The 15,057-nt window shown below is 47.7% G+C and overlaps 1 pseudogene; it reads left to right on the top strand.

Annotated features, from left to right (window-relative positions):
- Nucleotides 1-7,261: 7,261 nt before the first annotated feature.
- On the top strand, nt 7,262-9,967 carry LOC118579481 (annotated as a pseudogene).
- The last annotated feature ends 5,090 nt before the right edge of the window (nt 9,968-15,057 follow it).

The raw sequence follows: 15,057 nt of genomic DNA, 5'->3' as shown, positions 1-15,057 counted from the left end.
TGTAGGTATGTCTACTAAAATGCCAAAAACTTCAAAAACATTTTTTTAAAATTGTTTTGGATTGGTTTTTGTTTTTTTAAGATTCAGCCTCAGGGTAGCCCAGGCTAGTCTTGAACTCATTATGCATTGTGGATGACCTTGAATTCAAAGCTGAGGACCTGGTAGTTATTAGGTCCTTCAGGCTGACACCTCAACTGTTGGCACAGTCTCCCAATAGCTATCTCTCACTTGGGGGGGCAGGGTGCAGCAACTGGAAGTTTACTCAGTGCCTAGGGCAGGGTGTCTCAGTCTGGTGCCAGGACCCAGAAACTTCCTGAAGTGCCACTGGTCCTTAGCCCACAGTGAAACTTGAAAATGCTGGTCTGATATCAGGGAAGGAATCAGGGAAGGTCTGATATGGGGGGGGGGAGGCCTAGGGAGCAAAGGGCAGGTGGACTTCCTTAGGCCACACACACCCTTTCCAGCTGGACTGCCACCAGAAGCTGCAGCCCACAATGGGCAAGGCAGTCAGGACAGTTGTTCAGGTGCAGCTGCCTACTCTGGTTCTTCTGATTTGTGGCAAGTGGACACGCAAACCCATCACAATAAGGCGCCACAGCAGGCTTCAAACCCATGTTTTGGTTCATGCCCAGGATGATACCGCATATGCAAAGCGGCCTGGAGCTTCAACTATTTTCCTTATGTTCTCTCTAGCAATGTTAAGCTTTCAGACCTTACACGAAAGTTTCTGATTCATTTTTAATTAATTGTTGTCTGAGGTGAGAGATGTGAACCTTGTCTCAGTTCTCGGCATGTGATGCCCATTTCACTAGCACCGTTTGCTAAAGTGGCTGTTGGTTCCCCAGCATATGTCTCTGGTACCTTTGTTGAAAATCAGATGGCTGTAACTGCATGGCTTTATTTCTTGGTGCCTTGTTCAAGAGAACACAGAATATTGACCTATGTTTCTTGGTTTGTTCCAGAACCATATATGACTAATTCCTGGGTCTCAATATTAAGAAAACAATCCAATATAAACAGGACAAAGGCCTTGGCACCACCTCACACAGGAAGATTACCCAGATGGCAACCGTTTTGTGTGGAAGGCGCTCACCATCACATGTCCTCAAGGAAGCATAAAACAGCAAGACACCACTGTACATACACCTCCCAGAACATTGAAACGTCAGAACACTGATGGGATCAAACACTGGAGCAGTGAGAACCTCATTGGTTACTAATAGGAATGCAGAATGATACAACCACTTCAGAAGACAGGCTGCTAACATCTTACAAAATTACATACATTCTTCCCATATGATCCAGAAATTGCATTACTTGACATTTATACGAAAGAATAAAAAATGATGCTCTCATAAAATCCCACACGAGCAGGTTAGTATCAGCTTTATGAATAATTGACAAGACTTGAAAGCAACTAAGATACCCTTCAGTGAGTGAATGTATAAGCAAGTTGTGTATATCCAAACAGTGGAATGTTGTCCAAACACAAAGAATAAGCAAGAAGCAACCATGAAAGTATCTTTGAGAAACTTAGGAGTGTAGTACTAAAAATATTTCCTGATGAACATTCTGGAAAAACTGACATTATAGACAGTAGAATTATCAGTAGTTGCTGGGGATTGGAGACACGGCATAAGTGAGCAGAGCTCAGAGAACCTTTAGGGCAGTAAAATATTTTGTGTGATACTATATTAGTGCAACGCAAACAATAATAGGTCCAGCCTATATTGTTTGCTCCCAGGGTCCGCGGAAGAAGTCTACCAACCAACTGAAGATTCTAATCTGAGGGATAGTCAATGAATCTAAGCACACTGAGTTCTTTAGTCCATTTGCTTTATTTCTCTAAGTCAATTCTACAAGTGTTACGGGAAAACCCATCTATATACACGAACCGTGCTCTTTAACAATGCATTGTGAGATTGGAAGTTTTCAGGGTTGCAGAGAGGGGTGATAAAAATCCACACATAACTCAGTAATTGTCAGCTAGATCAACAACCTAAAAGGGGAGCGTGACTAAGGGGGAGTTCTCTGTTAGGGTCAACTAAAGGTTAAGATCAATTAGGGAATTCATGTGCCCAAACTATAATCTAGAAACGGCTAGGTGGAATATTAGGTGTCAATAAGTCACAAGAAAGTAAACTGTCTTTGGTGCAGCTTTTCCCATAGACCCCTCCTGGCTGCAGCTGCTTTCAGACGGGGGTGGGGGGTGGGGGGTGGGATGTTAGGTTGCTAGGCAACCTGCATCAGAGCATGTAGCGTTTGGTTAGTAACAGCACTTTCGATCAGAGTAATTGTTGAGAAGAAAATCTAGGAATAGCACCTGGCTGAGAAGGAATTAGAACTTAATTTGCATAAGAAATGAAGCTTAGCATCTAGTGCTTGTATGGCCTTGTCAGAAATCGCCTTAGGTCGGTGGGAAATAACTATCTTAATTCAGCAACTAATAAGTGACTAAAACATCATCCCAGGAACGTGAGCAGTAAATCTAAATTAGGGTCTTGTATGAATAACCCAGGGTTAAGGTAAGGAGTTGAGGATTTAATTGTTAGTGGATAGTTTTTCTTATCTGTAAGTGGCATGAGCTAATGTTTCTCTGCATTTATCTTTGGAAAAGGGGTATCTTATCTGAAATACTTTTGCCCAGAGAATGGCTCTGGCCAGATTTATGTTAATGAAAAGTAAACACGGTTGGGGACAGCCATCCAGTTATCCCAAATGTATAAAGAGTATTATGCCCAGTTAGTCATCAATCACACTGTTATAAATTCTTGAAGGAAAAGTCGAATGGGGGAAACTCCAACAGCACACAAGAAATTCATTGCAGGATACAGCTAATACATTCAAAAGCTAATATCATCAAGACTCCTTAAGTCTTGGTTTTCCTCTAGAAAAGTCCTTAACTTTTTCCAGGTGATAGCTTTGTCAATATCAGCTGAGCTCCTACTTCATATTCCTGCAGCTGGCAGCATTAGTGGCTGTAAGTCATTATGTATTGTCCAAGCCAAGAGTGAAACAAATGTCAGCTGTAGACATTGGCTAATGCTGCTGCATAGGCTCAGTAAGAACAAATGCACCGGGGCATACTGACAACAGAGAAGGTTATGCATGAGTGACGGCGTGGGAGATATCACTGTGTCTTTCTCTCAATTTGACTAGGAAATTAAAACTTCTCTCTTTTTTTAATTTTTTTATTTTTTATTTTTTTTATATTATTATGTGTTTTAATTTTATACATCAGCCATGGGTTCCCCTGTCCTTCCCCCCTCCCGCCCCCACTCCCATCTTCACCCCAGCCCCTCCCCTCTATTCCCATGTCCTCCAGGACCAAGACACCCCTGGAGATTCATTTAAACCTGGTGGATTCAGTATAGGCAGGTCCTGTCCCCTCCTTCCAGGCTGAGTATGTGTCCCTGTGTAAGCCCAAGGTTCCAAACAGCAAGCTCATGCACTAAGGACAGATCCTGGACCCACAGACTGGGTGCCTCCCAAACAGATCAAGCTATTCAATTGTCTCACTTATCCAGAGGGCCTGATCTAGCTGGGGGCTCCACAGCCGTTGGTTCATAATTCATGTGCTTCCATTTGATTGGCTATTTGTCCCTGTGCTGTTTGCAATCTTGGATTCAACAATTCACGTTCTTGCAGTCCCTCTTCTTTCTTGACAGTTGGACACCTGGGGCCTGGCTGAGGATCTCTGCATCCACTTCCATCAGTTATTGGATGAGAGTTCCAAGATGACTGTTAGGGTGTTTAGTCATCTGATCACCAGACTAGGTCAGATCAGGCTTTCTCTCGACCATTGCCAGCAGTCTACAGAGGATGTGTCATTGTGGATTTCTGGGGACCTCTCGAGCACTCTGCCTATTCCTGTTCTCATGTGGTCTTCATTTATCATGGTCTGTTATTCCTCGTTCTCCCTTTCTGTTCTTGATCCAGCTGGGATCTCCTGCTCCCCTAAGCTTTCTTTCCCTCAAATCTTGCCCTTCATTACTCCCACTGTCGTCCAGGTTGTTCATGTAGATCTCATCCATTTCTCTGTCATTGGGCAATCCCTGGGTCTTTCCTAGGGTCCTGTTTTCTAGGTAGCCTTCCTGGAGTTGTGTAGGAGTCTAGTCATCTTTGTTTTACATCTAGTATCCTCCTATGAGTGAGTACATACCATGTTTGTCCTTCTGAGTCTGGGTTACCTCACTCTAAAACTTCTGTCTTAAAAACAAGCACTTGCTGCTCTTACAGGTGATGCTGCACAATCACCTGTAACCCCAGTTCCAGGGGATCTAACACTCTCTTCTGACTTCTGCAGACTCTTACATACAGGCACACATGCATTCACATAAATAAAAATAAATAAACAAATGTCTTTAAAATTAAAATGAAAAATAAAAAAACAAACAATACTAACAACAGATTCAGAGCCTGACAGTGCAGGCCTATAATCCCAGTTATTTGGGAGGCTGACGCAGGAGGATCACAAACTCAGGGCCAGCTTAAAGGATAGAGTGAATTCAAGGCCAGCCTGGGCAACTTAGTGAGTGAGACTCTCTCTCAAAATACAGATTTTAAAAGAGCTGAAGGTTAGCTCAATGGTAGAGTGGTTGCCTACCACACACAAAGCCCTGGGTTCAATTCCTAGTGAGGAAAATAATAATTGGAGGCTATAAGAAGAACAAAGAGAGTCTAGAATCATCTCCAAAGATAATGGTTCCAACCAGGACTGAACTGGTGATGGACACAGATGGAGCCCTCCACCCCTAGACTTTGGGTCTGGATGGCCACAATTTCCATGCCATCCTTTACAGCTGGGACAGGCGGTATTCAACCAAGCACCACCTATGACCCAACCAAGCGCACTGGTGCTGGGTGGTTGGGCACCATGGTGGTGGAAGAGTACAGAGTTGTAGGGAGGTGGAAGACAGAGAGAGGCAGAAAGGTTCGTGGGCTGGGGAGAGAAGCAGATCCAGAGGGTGAGCATGGTGAGGAACAGGTTGACATGAATGGCCACCTGGCCACTCGAGTCCAGGAAGATGTCTGGGTCTGGGCTATGACCTAGGGCCAGGTATTGATCTGGGACCCTGGAGCAGCAGAGGGGCCCTGAGTTGATATCTGTGGCTCCTGTCGTCACTGGGGTCCTGTGCAGGCACCTGAGGTGGGGACCACATTGGTGTCTGAGGGCCGTGGCACTGCAGAGGCCATGCCAATCTGGGCCATGCCAATCTGGGTGGCCTGCATGGCTAAAGGTTTGGGGGGAGCTATGGTGTCATCTGGCTTGGGCTGCTGTCAAAGACCCTGCCTGGGTCCATGGTCCTGCCACAGCCAGGATCTGTGTTGATGTCCCTGGCCCATGTTGCTGCCAGGGCCCATGTGGAAGCCCAAGGTCTGGGTCACAACCTCTTACCATGCTAGCATCCAAGGGCTGTGCCACTGCCAGGGCAAGGGCTGTCAACTGGGGTCATGGTATCATCCAGACCAGGGCTGGGTCTGTGGCCCTGCCACAACCAGGGTCTGTGTTGATGTCTGAGGCTCCTGAGACTATTGAAGATTTTGCTGATGCTGGAAGGTCTAGGCTGCCACCTGGGGCCATGTTGGTATCCAAAGGGCCATGCTGCTGTGGGGGTCATGCCAGTCCAGATGGTCTATGCTGCCACCTAGGACCATGGTATCATCTGGCCTGGGCTGTTGCCTAGAACTACAACTGGGTCCATGGTCCTTCCACAGCCAGGGTCTGTATTGATGTCTGTGGCCCATGTTGCCACCAAAGGCCACATAGATACCTAGGGTTTGGGCTGCAACCTGGGGCTATGAGGGTGTCCGAGGACCATGTTGCTATCAGGGACATCCTGATCTGAGTGACCTGCACTGTCACCTGAGGCCATGGTGTTGTCCAGGCCAGGGCTGCTGCAAAGGGCCATGTCTGGGTCCATGACTCTACAGCAACCAGGGTCTGAGTTGATGTCGGGGCTTCTGTTGTCACTGAGGGCCATTCAGAGGAACGAGGTCTGATCAGCCACCTCAGACTTTGTCAGTGTCTGAGGACCATGCTGCACCTAGGGCCATGCTGATCTGGGTGTGTCAGGACCAAGATGTCAGGGACCAAACATGAACCATGGAAAAGTACTCACTAGGCCAGAGAACAAGTCATATGCCCACTGCCCTTTCCCAGAGCAGTAACACCTGTTTACTAACCAGAGGCTCCCAAAGATAAGAGAACATTCCACAGTCAGGTGCCATGACAACCGAATGTAAAGAGCATTCCATGGTCAGGTAGCCTAGCAACAGAACAAATGGTGCCCTGACCACCCTTAGCCAACATCCTGCAGTTGCACAACCTGCACGTCCACCACGTCCTGCACCCCTTCCACATTCTGCACGCCCCTTCCCCCTTCCCTCCTTCCTGCCCCTTCCCTCTCCTGTGCTATATAAGCTGAGGAAAATAAAATTTGCAGCTTGATCAGAATCCTGTCTTGCTGTTGTCCTTCGTGTCCCCTGTCCCTTTCATTCTCTCCCACAGGTGGGTTGCCCCTGTTGAAACCCCGCTGGCTGGGGCATGGGTGGCCAGTGCTGCCACCTGGAGCCATGGAGACCTCTGGACACAGGCTGCTGCTTAGGGCCATGTCTGGGTCCATAGCCCTGTGGAGCCTGGGGTCTAGGGTGGTGTCTATGGCTCCAGTTGCCACCAAGGGCTCTGCAGATGCCCAGGGTCTGGCTAGCCACCTGGGACCATGTTGATGCTTAGGGGCCATGTTGCTATAGGGCCATGCTGATCTGAGGTTCCTGTGGTGACATCTGGCCTGAGCTACTGCTGAGGGCCATGTCTGGGTCTGTAGTTCTGATGCAGTTGTGGTCTGTGGTGATGTCCAGAGCCAGTGTTAGCATGAGAATCATTGGCGCTATGCTGTGTTGAGCTAGCCCCGCCTTTCACTGGCCCTGGAATGACTGGTCCTGCCCTTCTCTGGATATTGCAGCAGGTGAGCTGGCCTTACCCCTCAGGGGAGAGATAGCCCCTACACTTGGGAAAGCTGGCCCCACACCTCACCATAGGCTTGTTTCTCACCTAGGAAGTACAGTAGAGCTGACCCGGTGGTTGAGGACACAGATGAGCCAGGCCTGAGGGCTCGAGAGAAACAGAGTGACCTCATTTCCCTGGTTTGCGTGGTGGCATGGATGAGGGGAAGATGTCCTCCCCTCTCTGCCCCTTGCTACCTATGGCAGGAATGAACACATGGATGAGGAAATTGGAACTCAGAGTTCTCGGAGATTCATGGGGGGACAGAAGATGGCAAGAGATGAAGAAAGCACCTATGGTAAGAGTCCTTCTCTCAAGGTGTCCTGGCTGGTGTGGGAGCTCAGGGTAAGAAGTGAGTGGAGCTTCCTCAGGTCTGGAAGCCACTGGGATAAAACAGCAGGACCTGAGTCCTGCATTTGGCTGTGTCTCTGTCCCTGCCCTGCTGAGAGGAGTGCAGAGCTTTGACCAGCCTGTCACTGGTTCCTAAGCATGAAGGAGGATCCTAAACCTCCTCTGGTCTCCACAAAGATGACACTGAGGATGGGAAATCCAGCAGTAGAGTGAGCCTCACTCACCAGCTCTCCAGAATAGGGGACTACCTGGGTATTTAGTATTTTGGAGATCAAGGAAATGACTGTGGGTAAAGGCACAAGCAGCCAAACCTGATGAGCTGATTTCAACTCCTGAGTCCACATGATGGGAGGAGGGAACTGCCTCCTGAAACTTGACCTTTAGCCTCCAGAGGCATGGTGGTATGTTCCCCATAAATAAAAGATCATCTCAAAAGGGGGGTATTCAGCTGCAACACTCAGGAGAGCAGGCCCTGCACCTCTCCTGGGTAGCACAATAGAGTCAATCCTGTTGGCTTAGGTGTGGGTGAGCCAACCCTGAAGTTGTAAGCATGGGAGAGCTGTCCCCATTACTCATCTGTCATGTAGTGGCATGGGCAGGGGAGAAATGCCCCCCCATCCATCAGTGCCTGAGGCAGATGGGAAAGCTGTCTCTGCCCCTCATCAGCTGCAGCACTCAGGAGAGTGGCCCCTACACTATGCCTGGACAACACAGTAGAGCTGGCCCCAAGATGTAGGTGTGGGAGAGCCCACCCTGAGGGCATGAAAGCAGGAGAACTGGCCCCACCCCTTGCTCATTGTTACAAGGGGTGAACTAGCCAGGGCAATGCTGGAGAGCTCATGCTGGTAGTAAGGACAGGAGAGAGCTAGCAGGCTGATCATCCCTGCAACTACCCAGGCCCAGAATCAGGATTGAGTTGACCCACCCTAACATCCACCCCATCTGGGATCTACTGGAGCACATAAAGGGACCCAAAGCTGAAAGATTCCATGACACGGGGCAACAACAGGATAAGCAAGAGGTGTTCCAGTGAGGGTCCAGCACTGGTAGTGTAGCAGAAACCAGAGGCCTCAAACCAGACCAATGACTCTTAGCAAGGAACACTTGCAATTAAGATATATGTATAAAGGGTATACTGTGTGACTCACTGTCACACTATAGCTTCCGTGATGAGACAGATTTTTTTTTCCCATTTGTTTTTCTTCTTCTCCTTCTTCTTTTAAATTTTATTTTATTTTATTTTGGGGGTTGCAAGGGCAGAGGGTGGATACAAAGGGACAGAGAAATGAATGGGCTAGAGATGCATGATGTGAAAGACAAAGAATAAATAAAAAGAAAGTTAAAAGGGGGGCATTCTCTTTAGGGAGCCAGCTTAAACAAGGGAGGAGGAAGAGGGACAGGGTGAACTCTCTCTTCCCACTCTCTAACAAGCCAGTTGAAAGCCCCACATTATCTCTGCTTTTGCAGAAGAGTCATGGCCTAGACCGAGCACTTCCTCCCCTACACAAGGAGCACTTGGTGGGCTGCGATTAAACCCGGGTCTGGGACCGAGGGGCTCCCCTGTGCTCGATGGCCAGCATTTGGGGGAACATCAGGGTCGGATCAGCATCAGGTCGGCCTGTGTGTGCAGGACCAGAGACCCTGGTGGACCCGGGAGTTATGATGAGCACCTTCTGAAACACAGCGGGAGCACCTGCAGGTGCACAGAGAATCCAAATGCAGAGAGGAAAGATGGGGAGGAGCCTGAGCTCTGGGAGCCCAAAGCTGATGGGAGCATCAGGCTTCCAAGGGGAAGGCACTGTGGGTCCTTCCCTTTTGTGCTGAAGGCTAGAACACAGGTGAGCCCCAGGGGAAAGCCATGACTCTGACTCAATGCTGCCATATCTGGTCCTCAGGCTCAAAGGAGGATTCATGGGCCCTCATCCTGGTAGGCAGGACCAGAACCAGCTAGAGTGCCCACTGGTAACATCATCCTGGGCCGGAAGTGCTTCCTTTCCAAGCTGGGGGCTGTGCCTGTCACCAAAGCCTGCTCCTGGGCCAGCAGGAAGTGGGCCGGCTGGCACATGGTGGTAATGGACACCCCAGATATCTTCAGCTCTGAGGTCTCTCAGACCGACCCCATGTGCATGGAGACAGCCCGCTGCTTTCTATTGTAGTTGCCCCGGCTGTATTTGCTGCTGTGGTTACCCAGCTGGGTCGCTTCACTACTCAGGACAGTCAGGCACTGGCTGGGGTGAAGTGGGTGTTGGGGAGCAGGGGCAAGGAGGACCTGACTGGAGAATTTGCAGGATTACGTGCACTTCATGGACAGCCACAGTTCAGGAGCTAGTGGTGGAATGCGGGGAGGGAGTCGGGGTGGGTTGGGGTGGGGAAGCGTGTTGCCCTCTGCCAAGTGAGGCACAAGCTGAGCAGCTGTTGGGCCTGGTGAGGAATCACAGGGAAGCGCACAACTCCAATGAGATATATGAGCTGGTGCAGGCCCTGCAGGCCGCTGACCCCCAGGACCAACTTGCTAAGGTGGCCGAGATGGGGGCGGCATGCATGCAGAAGGTCCTGCACACTAGGCTGCTAGCTGGGCTGTGGGTGTGGCAGAAAGCCCATAGGACATGATACACACAGTATCCAGCGCTAGCCACCAGGCTATACCCGCCGCCCTATACCATTTCACCTTCTCCTCCTCTTCTCTCATTATCCCATCTAAGTTCTTTTCATCTTTGTCCCCCCATCTTCGCTCTCCCACTCACTTCGTTCTTCTCAGACAAAATCCCCGAGTCCTCTCCGTGAACTGGCGTGTAAACACTTAGCAGCAGTAAGTCTTGGACAATGCAAATGGGGGCTTTCAGGGTCCTCCGAGCAGTGATGGTCAGCCTCATTTGCAACCCAAAAGGGGAGTGAATCAAGGAGGTGAGGTCAATTAAGGGCTGGAATCGGTTAATAAATCAGAAAGGGGGGGCACTCAGTAGGTAGGTAACCTGTGTCACAGCGTGGAGTACCTGGTATGAAAAAGTCCTTTTGTTCTGAGTAAGTTGAGTGCAAGTCTAGAGGTACCACTTGGGCTGTGAGAGAAAAGGAGGTCTGAGCTTAATTTGTACAAGAAATAAAGCTATGTACCTAATGTCCACCTAGCCTAGGCAGTATCTCCTTACAGATATTTCCTTAATTCAGGAGACTAGTGGGTGGTGTGGAATGCTATTCTGTCTTCCATTTGTCTTTGGATGTATGACAGATATCTCAGATAAAATGCTTTTGTCCGAATCTGGCTCTGGCCTTGGATGCTAGCTAAAGGATATAATTACAGAAGGCTGGCATCTGATTCTAATGCTAGAAAGAATAACAAAACGCTTGGAAGAAGGAAGCCTTGCCTGTGTGCCTGTTATCCAAATACCTTAACTGTACAGGAAAAAACTATGCCCAAAGACTGAGCAATCCACACTGTTTAGAAGTTCTTAGGAAAAAGAATCAATTGGATAACTACACCAGCACACATGAAATCCATAGCAGGAAGCAGCTGATATATTCCAAAGCCAAATATCACCAAGACTCCTTGAGACATGGTGTATCCTCTGAAAGTGCCCTTGGCTTCTTCCAGGTATTAGCTTTGTCATAGTCAGCTGAATTCCTACTTCATATTCCTGAGGACAGTATCACTGCCCCACTGGATAGGTCAGTCCTACCTGACAGATTATAAACTAACTTTGACCCATCCACTGATGATCAACTAGTGTCTGTTTTGCATCTCAGGACCTAGGACTCTCTTTTCCTCCCTTACCTCCCTAAACTCATGCAAGTGGAGCTCTCAGGCAGACCCACCTCCCTCCCAGGGCTTCAGTTTACTGAAACAGTCTGCCCTTTCTTCTGCTCTTCCCTCTTCTCTGCTGACCTCAGACTGCCCCTCCCTGTCAGGGAATTGTCTTCCGGTCCCCCTACTCTCCCCACACACTGCACCAAGAGCTAGAATGAGCACTGAATCTGTCATTTCCATAAATAGGTGCACTGGATTATCTCATAGTAGTTTTTTTTAAATGTTTATTTATCTTATGCTCACTGAACAAAGAGACACAGAGGCTCTCTGCAAAGACATGCGGAGAAGCACACATGCATGCATAGGCATTCCTGTGTCCACTATCAGAAGAGGACACACTGGAAGGGAAGGGTACAGAGAGTGTTCTGATCAACAGTGCCCATCTTTCCAGGAGGGGGTTGTCTTCTCATCCTTGCCCATTCACATCCTGGAGCACCCCTAATGCTGACTACGGGCGCAGGGCTAGTGTGAACAGTCTGAATTACTTGGAGAGCCTATCATAGCATGGAAGGCGTGACAGGTGGCCTCAAACTCACAGCAATCCTCCTGCCTCAGCCTTCCCAGTACTGAGATTAGACGTGTAGGCCGACACTTACAGCTTCTCCTTCATGTTTGAAGAAGAGTTTTGCCAGATAAAGAATTTGAGGTTGACATTTTCCCCCAGTATTTTGTGCCAACTTTCTGATTTCTGGTTGCTCATGAGAAAGTGGCAGTGCTCTTGTTCAAGGTCCCTTCTACATGACGGGCCACTTCTTTCTTGCTGTTTGCAAGATTCTCTTCGACATCTTTTGAAAGCTTGATTATAATGTGCTCAGGTGTGAGTTTCTCTAAGTTTATCCTATCTAAAGGCCATTAATGTCTTTGATGTGCAGATGAATAGATTTTGTTTAACATGATCACCGTCTCTCCAGCTCCCTCTTCCTCCCCGTCCTCCCCTTCTGGGATTCCTACTATATGGGAACTTCACAGGTCCCTGATGTGGCAGATTCCTCTCAGTCCCTTTTTGCTCTCTGTCCCCAGAGGGTACATCTCAACTGTCCACCTTCCAGTTCACTAGTTGCTTTTCTGCTTGTTCAGATCTGCCGTCAAGCCCTGCTGGGAACTTTTCATTTTGCTATGCTTTTTGTCAACTCCGGAGCCGCTGCTTGGTGTTTTAAACACAATGTCCATCTCTTTCCTGGTGCATTCTTTAAATGTTCTTTAACGGGGCATTACTTTAAACCTATCTTTAGTTCTTTAGACATGGTCTCCTTTGCTTATTCTGAAAGATTTTTAGCAGCTGACTTGAAAACCTTTTGTGGTAAGTCTTACATATGAGCTTTCACCAGACAGATTCATTGGAAGTTGTTTTTTGTTTTGTTTTGTTTTGTTTTTTTTTCCGGTATTCAGGCTGTATTGGTTAACTTCCTGCTTCTGTGACAACACCATGACCAAAGCACCTTGTAGAAGGAAGCATTTACCTGGACTTATGGTTCCAGAGGGGTAAGAGTCTGTTGTGGCCAGGAGGTATGGAAGCAGGGGGTGCAGAATGATGGAGTAGGAAGCTGGTGGCTAGCGTATTGAATAGAAAGCAACCAGCAGAGAAAGCTAACTACAAGTAGGATGAGGCCTTTTACTCTCAAAGCCCAGTCCTGCTGTCAAACTTCCTCCAGCAAGGCCACACCCCCTACACCTGCCCAAACAGTGCCAACAACTGGTGGCCAACTGTTCAGGTGCCTGAAACTATGGGGACACTTATCAGTCAAACCACCACATTAGGCGATATTGTCTTTGCTTGCTTAATTTTTGCTGAAAATGGACTCTTTTAAATAATAGGGTGTGGTGAGTCTGGAGGTCAGGTCCAGGCTGCCCATGCCAAGGTCTGTTTTTGTTGTTGTTGTTGAGTTTTCAGATCTGATTCTGTAAAGTCTACGCCCTTTGGCACATACGCATGTCACTGAAGTCTGCTTGGGTAGTCCAGTGGTCAACTAATGATCAAACAAAATGGCTTAAATTCCTGGACTCAGTAATTCTCCCAGACTGGAGGAGTTCTTGGTGTGTGTATTGGGACACACCTTCGACACTTGCCAGGGCTGCACAACTCTGCCTTTATTTTGTGTTCTGCCTGTGAAGAGCCTCAAGACCAAGCAGGAGTGAAATCTTGAAGCATGCCCTGTTCTGTCCTGAGCATTCCCCAGCCCGTCATGTACACAATGTCCATGTGTGGTCTCCTAGATTCCCAGGAATATGTCAAAGCTTTTCAAAGTCTCCACGGAGACCTCACTCGTAACTTTTCCTCTTAAATGTTCACATGTTTGTTATGCACTGCTCCATTCATCTGAGTTATTAAACAATCATTCTCACGAGTCATTCATAGGGAAAAGACTATGGCCACCAAGCAAGCTGTTAGACCAAAGACAAGCCTTTCTGTCAGGGTCTTCCAGGAATCCAAAAATGTCAGATCTCTAGGACTGGGGTTCCCAGGGAACTCCAACTTTATTTAACCCCCCCTTCAGAGAAAGCCAGGTGGTGGTTTTCATGATGATTATGGATTACATTATGGTGTTTATTTAATTTTTTATTATTTTTTAAGGCTACAGAAGATTTTTCAATGTGGAAAGTGAAGCAAATTAACCACAAAACTTAATGTCATTGCTGTGTTTCTTCAGTTGCCATTTTTATGCCCAGTCCAGGCATACACAAAGTTCTCAGGTTTTGTCATTTGTTTGTTTTTGAAGTAATGATTTTTAGAGCACTTTACTCTGCCATTACACAGACATCACTTCATGGCACACTGAAGCCTTACAGACAGAACCTGGCTTCAGTGAAGGTCTGTTTAAAGCAAGTCTTGAAAGAGTTCAGTCTTAAGAAACAGTAGCCATGATCCAGACCAGAACATCATGATGACCATAAGTTATGTAAAGACAAGAGGGGAAAGATATGGTGGAGAGCTATAAAGTTGTTGTTGTTGTAGTTAATGACTAAAAGAAAATGTCAAGTTTCACTGGAACTTAACAGATAATGATCCCCAAATGGGGATCTACAGAGGAAGAGAACATGTAGCCAGTGGAGTGACCAGGAGCGCCACAGGAAACTCATGGCCTGATGGGAGCAGGAATTATCAGAAGAAATAGTAAAGGTGTGTGGTGGACGCCCCCGTTCCTGGTAAACCTTCCCGTGTTAACTTCCTGGAGAGAGAGTGGCCAATGTGACCGAGAGTGCTGAGAGCGGTGACATTCTGAAGATAGTGACCAACAGAGCTGAGAAGGCTGACATCCTGGAGACACAGTGACTGACAGGGTCGAGAGGCAGGCTTGCTAATCAGCACCGAGGAATGTGGAGTAGCTTCAGATCAGTCAGATGAATGCAAACACCACACACCAGGTGACAGATTTCAGATGCCCAAGCAGTCCACTCCCCAGGCAACCTCGGAAACATGTCCAAGGGACAACAAGACCTTGCTGGGGTCCTAGCCACAATATCAGGTAGGGTGAAGGCTGGGGAAAGTCATAGCTATTGTGAGCATCACCTCTTGTTAAATTTCAGGGTACTGTTGACTTAAGAAAAGCAAAAGCTAAAAATGTTGCCTGAGACTGTTTGGGGTGTGACACTTTTGCTCAGACTTGATTCTGTTCAGTCTAGCCCTTTCCTCTGCAGGAAACACAAGCTGTCAACACCATCTGTGAAGACAATGTCGGTGAAAAATAATAAACAGGAACTGTATGTGGCTGAGGGGAGAAATGTGTTGTGCTGATAATGGCTACATTTTTACATCCTGCATTTGTTGAGCACATCCTGTGACTATTGGCATACCGGTGAGGGAGTTTCTAAGATTGGGTTGATATGAGAAGACCCACCCTAACTGTAGGTCACAACATTTCATGGGCTGGAGTTTCAGGTTGAATAAAAAGGGGAAAGT

The sequence above is a fragment of the Onychomys torridus genome, chromosome 3 (assembly GCF_903995425.1).
Source record: "Onychomys torridus chromosome 3, mOncTor1.1, whole genome shotgun sequence".
Lineage (NCBI taxonomy): Eukaryota > Metazoa > Chordata > Mammalia > Rodentia > Cricetidae > Onychomys > Onychomys torridus.
The sequence above is the reverse complement of the archived record's forward strand: the minus strand, read 5'-3'. Positions and strand labels throughout refer to the sequence as shown.